Source organism: Triticum dicoccoides, chromosome 5B, assembly GCF_002162155.2.
Source record: "Triticum dicoccoides isolate Atlit2015 ecotype Zavitan chromosome 5B, WEW_v2.0, whole genome shotgun sequence".
Classification (NCBI taxonomy): Eukaryota; Viridiplantae; Streptophyta; class Magnoliopsida; order Poales; family Poaceae; genus Triticum; species Triticum dicoccoides.
In genome coordinates, this window is record NC_041389.1 from 37,601,680 (window position 1) to 37,609,517 (window position 7,838).

Sequence of the window (7,838 nt, forward strand, 5' to 3'; positions counted from 1 at the left end):
CATATTTGGTTGAGCGTATCCTGCGCGGCCTTAAGCCTTTGCTTCTGCTTTTTTAGGCTCCTCGTGGTGGCCATAAGCCTTCGGTGGAGGTTCTCTTGTTCCAAACGTTTTTCGGAATGATGAATGCATCATCGTCCGGGTTGTCCTCCTCTCCGGAGGCAGGTTGATGAGTTCTACCCTCGGGAACGCCGTGATCCGCTATGTTCGGCGTGACCTAGCTCATCCTGCTCCATCGCTGGGTCCATATGGTCGTTGTTGCCTTTGGAGTCGACCGGGGTGTCAATTTTTCTTGCGCTGTTATCGCTATTTTTACTGTGGCTGGACTTAGAGCGGCGCCTGCGCCGTCGCTTTGGTTTCTGCCCAGGGGGTTTATCCTCTGTTGCATCCTTTTTGTCGCTGTTGTCCTCCTTGGGTGTGTTCACCATGTATATATCGTATGATGAGGTGGCTGTACAGTGCCCCGTGGGCGGTGGTTCTATGTCATCTCCCGCATCGACGCCCACACCGTTGATGTCTTTGGAGTCGAAGTCAAGCGCGTCGGTTAAGTCATCGACGGTGGCTATTAAGTGGGTGGTGGGTGGGCAGCGAATTTCTTTGTCGTCCGTATCCCACTCGAGCCGGACATAGTTCGGCCAAGAGTCTTCTGACAAAGAGAGAGACCTTAAAGAGTTTAGCACGTCACCAAAGGGAGAGTGTTGAAAGATATCCGCGGCGGTGAACTCCATGGTCGGTGCCCAATTAGATTTGATGGGCACGGGTGTGCGCGGTTCGGACCCTGAGGCCGGAGACAAGTCCGGGGGTCCGCTGACACAGATTTCCTTAGAGATGGACTCTGTGTTCGGCTCCAACTCCGTTGAGTGTGTGGCCTCCATGGTAGGGTCCATCCACCCGTCCTCGGATGACGCGATCTGCTCCAGATTGGAGTCCGGAGCTGCAGTAGGTGCGATATCCCAAATACTGTCCGATGGCAGATCTAAGTCATGCTCGTCGTGATTGTTCGGCACTCCTGACGCGGGCTCGAACCCGTCGAAGATCAAGTCTCCGCGGATGCCGGCTGTGTAGTTTAAGTTTCTGAACCTGACCTAATGGCCAGGGGCATAGCTATCGATTTGCTCCAGGTGGCCAAGTGAATTGGCCCGCAGTGCGAAGCCGCCAAATACGAAGATCTGTCCGAGGAGAAAAGTCTCTCCCTGGACCATGTTGTTGTTGATGATTGAAGGAGCCATCAAGCCTTGTCGCGACGACACAGAGGAACTCTCAATGAAAGCACCAATGTCGGTGTCAAAACCGGCGGATCTCGGGTAGGGGGTCCCGAACTATGGTCTAAGACTAATGGTAACAGGAGGCTGGGGACACGATGTTTACCCAGGTTCGGGCCCTCTCGATGGAGGTAATACCCTACTTCCTGCTTGATTGATCTTGATGATATGAGTGTTACAAGAGTTGATCTACCACGAGATCATAGAGGCTAAACCCTAGAAGCTAGCCTATGATTATGATTGTTGTCCTTGTCCTACAGACTAAACCCTCCGGTTTATATAGACACCGGAGGGGGCTAGGGTTACACAGAGTCGGTTACAGAGAAGGAGATCTAACATCCGAATCGCCAAGCTTGCCTTCCATGCCAAGGAGAGTCCCATCCGGACACGGGACGAAGTCTTCAATCTTGTATCTTCATAGTCCAACAGTCCGGCCAAAGTATATAGTCCGGCTGTCCGGATACCCCCTAATCCAATACTCCCTCAGTGGGCGTGCCCTCCACCCTCATGGGTCCCACAGGCCTCCCCTCCGGTAACTCTTTGTTCCAGTATCTTTTATATTTTCCAGAATAAATCTCGGTTGATTTTCAGCGCATTCCGAGAACTTTTATTTCTGCACAAAAACAACACCACGGTAGTTCTACTGAAAACAACATCAGTCCGGGTTAGTTCTAACTGAATCATACCAAAATCATGTAGAAATATTATAAAAGTGGCATGAATACATAAAAAATTATCGATACATTTGAGACGTATCAGCATCCCCAATCTGAATTCCTGCTCGTCCTCGAGTAGGTAAATGATAAAAACAGAATTTTTGATGTGGAATGCTACCTAACATATTTATCAATGTAATCTTCGTTATTGTGGCAAGAATATTCAGATCCATAAGTTTCGAAACAAAAGTTTAATATTGACATGAAAACAATAATACTTCAAGCATACTAACAAAGCAATCATGTCTTCTCAAAATAACATGGCCAATGAAAGCTATCCCTACAAAATCATATAGTCTAGCTATGCTCTATCTTCATCACATGAAATATTTAAATCATGCACAACCCCGATGACAAGACAAGCAATTGTTTCATACTTTTGATGTTCTCAAACTTTTTCAATCTTCACGCAATACTTGAGCGTGAGCCATGGATATAGCACTATGGTGGAAGAGAATATGGTGGTTGTGGAGAAGACAAAAAGGAGAAGATAGTCTCACATCAAATAGGCGTATCAACAGGCTATGGAGATGCCCATCAATAGATATCAATGTGAGTGAGTAGGGATTGCCATGCAACAGATGCACTAGAGCTATAAGTGTATGAAAGATGTCGGTGCGAGGACGACACCTATGGGATCACGAGAATCCCTACTACGGTTGCGAGGCGCGGGGTTGTGAGAAGGGCGGAACAAACAGGTAGCACACGGATTCTTTATCCAGGTTCGGGCCGCGAGGATGCGTAAAACCCTACTCTTGCTTTGGTGATTTGTTTATCTGTGTTCCTGAGCTAGCAATGGGGTGTGAAGAGCTCCAAAAAGCCGAATCCCCCTCCTGGTCGCCCTGGGCCTCCTTTTATAGGGAAAGGGGCCACCACAGTGGCACATAAGAGGTGGAAAGGGCACAGTGATACAAGGTTATCCCTCGCATTACGTGACAAGGCGCATTTAATGTGTCGTGCTTAGGTGTACCTACTTTATCGGGGGTGGGGGAGAGCCCAGTCTTGTCCGTCGCCGATCGCGTCGACACGCGCCCTGGCCAGCGGTGCCTGTGGTGCCATGTAGGCAGGCAGGTAGCTGAGGTGGCGCAGCGGTGGGCCTCCACGAAGATTTGCTTTCCGCCACGCAGGTGCTTGCCCAACTGGTTGGGTCAGCAGCCGCATGCGAACGGCGGTGGAGGGTTTGGAATTGGCGTGGGCCTGATGGTGGCCCTACGGGTGCCTTTAGCAAGGGCCTCACCGTAGCCCCGGCAAGAGTCTTGCCGGGGCCCCGGCAAGGGTCTTGCCGTGGCTCCTGCTATCATCCCCGGCAAGGCTCCTGCCGGGGGTCTTGTGGTCCTCCTTGGCTGGGATCCCGCCAGGGGTTGTCATCTTCTATAGTGTGAATTTGATCTTGAATGTCTTCACAAACATCTGCATGCCACCATGGGGATGTCTCCGAATCCTTGCCCCATGGGGGCAGTGGTCTCAAGGGTGATTCGCTCTGTAGGTGTGGGGCGAGCTGCCACGGCAAGGGCCTTGCCGGGTTCGCTAAAACCGCCCCCCGGCAAGGATCTTGCCGGGGGAGTCCGCTTCGTCCCCTTTGCTCTTTGTGGTCTTGGTCTTGGGGTCGTTCTGCTCTTTCCGAGCTTCGATCTTACCTTGGCTTACCTCCCTTGCCTTGCTTGCCGTGGTGGCGTCCGTAGCTCAAACTGCTCGTGCATAGTTATAGGGGTACGAAAAGTGTACCCCTCTTTTTCTACACCGACAGGAGCCCCCGGGCCTGGTCCACACGTGAGTGTAATCGCGTCGTTGGGCTAGGCCCAAAAACGGTGCGCCGGTAGGCGGGGTAGTTTTTACCGCGGCAAGTTCCTTCGCATGCCGCGCTTCCCACACCTCCCACGCGTGGCTCGGCGTGGGGAGGCGTGTGTGACGTGGGCGGCATGCGTGGGGCAGAGCTCTGCGCGCATGCGTCACGTCGCAGTAAAAGGGGGCGGTTCGCACCTTCCCCATAAACGGAGGGAGGCGTGGAGGCTCGGCCCATTTACTGAACGGGGCCGGGGCGTGGTCTTCAAGGCGCTCACCCCCCCACGATCACGGGGTGGGGAGAGGTCACCTCACCCGTCGCCTTGGTCCTGCATGCCCGGCACGTGGTTCTCACGGGCTTAGGGTGGCGAACGGTGGAGGCGGGGAACCGGGCCGTTGCAGGCCGGGGCAGTGAGTTGGTCCCAGTTCCCTGCGCCTTCCATGTCTCGATTGGCTGAGTGGGGTGGCTGAGCCCCCATACTGGCTCTTTATAAAGAGCCCGGGGGGGGGGGAGGAAATGGAGTCCCACACTCTTCCGTCTTCTTTTTTCTTCAGCTTCTGCCGTTCCGCTCCCCCCCGTCCGCCATGGAGAGAGGGGATCCTGGCTCTTCAATGGTGGCGGCGAGGGTCGCTGCTCGACAACGCGCCCTCCCTTCCCCTTTACCCGTGGTGGCAGAGCCAGTCGCGAGGGTAAGGGGGAGGGGGCGAGGCCGCGGATGAGGCCACGGACGAGCTCGAGGCGCTCAGGGAATAGGAGGACGGGGCGGCGCGCCGGTCCCGCCTCTGCCAGTAGTTCCTCCCTCCGTGGAGGGCCATGTTGTAGATGACCCTTGCGAGTTCTTCGCCAGGCTGCGCCAGTCGCCTCGCCGTCGTCTTCGTCTCCTGACCCCATTCGCGAGCAAGATGGAGCTGGATCCGCCAGAGTCCTTGCAGTTGCACATGAGGGGCTGTTGGATCAGCGGTACGCAAGCTCGCGTCGACTTCCCAGCCCCTCACGTGATGTATCTTGGCCGAGGGTGGAAGACGTTCGCTCATATCCATCACTTGACGGCGGGGCTTACCCTCCATTTCAAGCTGATGGAGGGCAGCCTCCTCTCCATCAAGGTCTTTGGGTGCTTCGGGACTCGGGCGAGGTGCTGCGTGGAGAGCTCTTCTGATAGCGAAGATTCTTCCTCGGGCGGGAGTGATGAGGAGGACAGCGGCAGCAACGACGAGGGTAGTGGGCGGTAGGATGAAGGGTCCGACTAGGTGTCGGGCGTCGCTCCGCGCGGCACCGGCGATCCCATCATCCGTGTCGCCGGCTTCCTGAACTTCTCGGGGTCGTCTCCTTGGGCGGCTGGCGTTGGGAGGCTGCGGAAGAGGAAGAGTTCGGGCGGCAAGGCCGTCAAATCGGAGTACGCGGGCACCGATGCCTTCGACGCGTGCTGACGTCCTGCCGCCTCGTCTTCGAGCTCTGCTTCCGGCACCGCCATCACCATCCAGCCTTCGGACGGTCACCGAGATGTTCTCTTGGTGCCTCCTGCCACCCGTAGTTCACCGTTTTGCTCCCTCTTGCCCTTTTCGCCTCTTTGACCTGCCTCCTGAGGAGAGGGACAACAAAGGGATTACGGGCACCTTATCTCTTTTTAGTTTGTAAGCCTTTAGGCTCTAGCTGAATTTAAAACTTGTAATCCCCACTATTCATGTTTTTCATTCCCTATAGGCCGTACCTGAGTGGAATTTTTTAATGAAAAAGGGAATGCTTGCCGGGTCATTTTTTTGCGGGTAGAACCCACGATGAGGAATAAATCCTTGATATCCTTAAGATAAACATTTCCTTGCCCGGCAACAGGCCCCGCCGTCTTCCCACTTCGCTCGTCCTTTCTCACGCTTTCGGCAGAGGCAGGGATGAGGTGGGTTCAGGCTCCTCGTTTCATTCTTTTGCTTCCGCGACTACGACCAAACCTGGCCCCAGGGACAAGCCCTAGGGCCTAGAGTTTTTAGGGGAGCACGGTAGCTTTGGAAAAAATGAGGTTTCATATCCCTCAGTCCATGGGGGAATGCATGATAAGGGGTGAAGATCTTATCTGAAGCTGTAGCCCCCGACAACTCTGGTTTGCCGTGGGAAAATCTTTGTACTCGCAGCCCCCGGCAACACTGGCTTGCCGGGGTTTAGATGCCAGTCTGTTCCTCTTTTCTTTCTCGTCCCCAAGTGATCCGACAAGGATATCTGTGAGTCCTGCGAACCAAAGAAGACAAAAGATCGGCAAAGAGATGCACACCCGACCTCTAAGCTAGGGGTTAGTCGCCGCTAAGCACTATCAACCCTAACCAAGGGCGAGACCTGACCTAACATGCATGCTATAACTTAGGGCGCCAACGCTTCATTTATTTATGCTCAGGGTCTGCGCCTGGCTTTGTACAAAGGGTTACATGCATCATCGGCAATGCTTGTACAAAAGGTGGCTTGCCGGGGGGCCCAGCAAGCCGCGCCTTACGGGTAAAACTTGCAAAGATGCTCAATGTTCCAGGAGTTACTCACCGGAATAGCATCTTCGGTCTCCAGGCGGACTGCGCCAGGCCTGGTGACTCGTATTAGCCGATAAGGGCCTTCCCACTTTGGCGTCAACTTGTTGGAATTCTTGGACGGTTGAACGCGCCGAAGGACAAGGTCGCCTTCCTCAAGGCTCCGGGCATGAACCTTGCGGCTATGGTAGCGGTGCAAGGCTTGCTGGTAGCGTGCTGCTCTTACAGCCGCCCGAAGACGATCTTCCTCAAGGAGCACCACGTCATCTTGCCGCAGTTGCTCTTGCTCAAGCTCGTTACAAGTGAGCACTCGAGGTGACCCGCATATGAGTCCAGTGGGGAGAACTGCTTCCGCCCCGTATACTAGGGCAAAAGGTGTCTGGCCGGTGGCTCGATTTGGCGTCGTCCTGATCGACCAAAGAACCGTTGGCAACTCATCAATCTAGTGCCTTCCACTCTTATGCAGCCTGTCAAAGGTCTTGGTCTTCAAGCCTCGCAGTACTTCAGCATTTTCCCTCTCAGCTTGACCATTGCTTCGTGGGTGAGCGACGGAAGCAAAACATATTCTGCTGCCGAGGTCTTGGATATATTGCATGAAGGTGCGGTTGTGAACTGGGTGCCGTTGTCGGTGATAACCCTATTAGGTACGCCAAACGGCACACCAGTCCCTTGAAGAACTTGATGGCTGACTGGGTTGTGACCTTCCTTACTGCCTCCACCTCTGGCCACTTTGTGAACTTGTCGATTGCAACGTACAAGTACTCAAAGCCCCCGACAGCATAGGGGAAAGGGCCCAGTATGTCGAGCCCCCAGACCGAGAAGGGCCAGGAGAGAGGAATGGTTTGAAGGGCTTGGGCTGGCTGATGGAGCTTCTTTGAATGGAACTGACACGCTTTCACACCTGGTGACGACTGTCATTGCATCCTGGAGGGCGGTGGGCCAGAAGAAACCTTGCCGGAATGCCTTGCCGGCAAGGGCCCTTGACCCAATGTGGGATCCACAGATGCCTCCGTGTATCTCCGCCAACAGCTCCAGTCCTTCCTCTCGAGGGATACACTTCAATTTCACCACGTTCGGCCTCTTTCTGTACAGGACGTCATCGATGAACTGGTACATGGTAGAGCGACAGGCTACTTTCTCCACTTCTTCCTGCTCCTTAGGAAGTTCCGCTATTTGGAGGAATCGGACGGTATGTTGTGCCCATGCTGGAGCATGGGGCTCGACGGTGAGGGCTAAAGGCATTTCCTCCGCTATAGGAACGACTGTCTTGACGGCGAGAGATTGACGCTCCGCCGGAGCCAGTCGTCCCGTGGCGGGCTCAGTACCCTCGGCTACATCCTTGCCGGCTGCTCTGGGGAGCTCGGTGGGGAAGTACTTGCCGGGCCCTGATTTCCTCCTCTTATTCTGCTCTGTTGATGGATCAACGGATGGCTGAGTTAGCTGAAGCACAAAGGTACCTGGTTCCACAGGTAGCTTGAGGGCAGCGCGTTTGGACAGGTAATCGGTGATATCGTTCTCCGCTCGCGGAACGTGTTCAGCCCGTATACCGTAGAAACGCTCTTACAACTTTCTCACT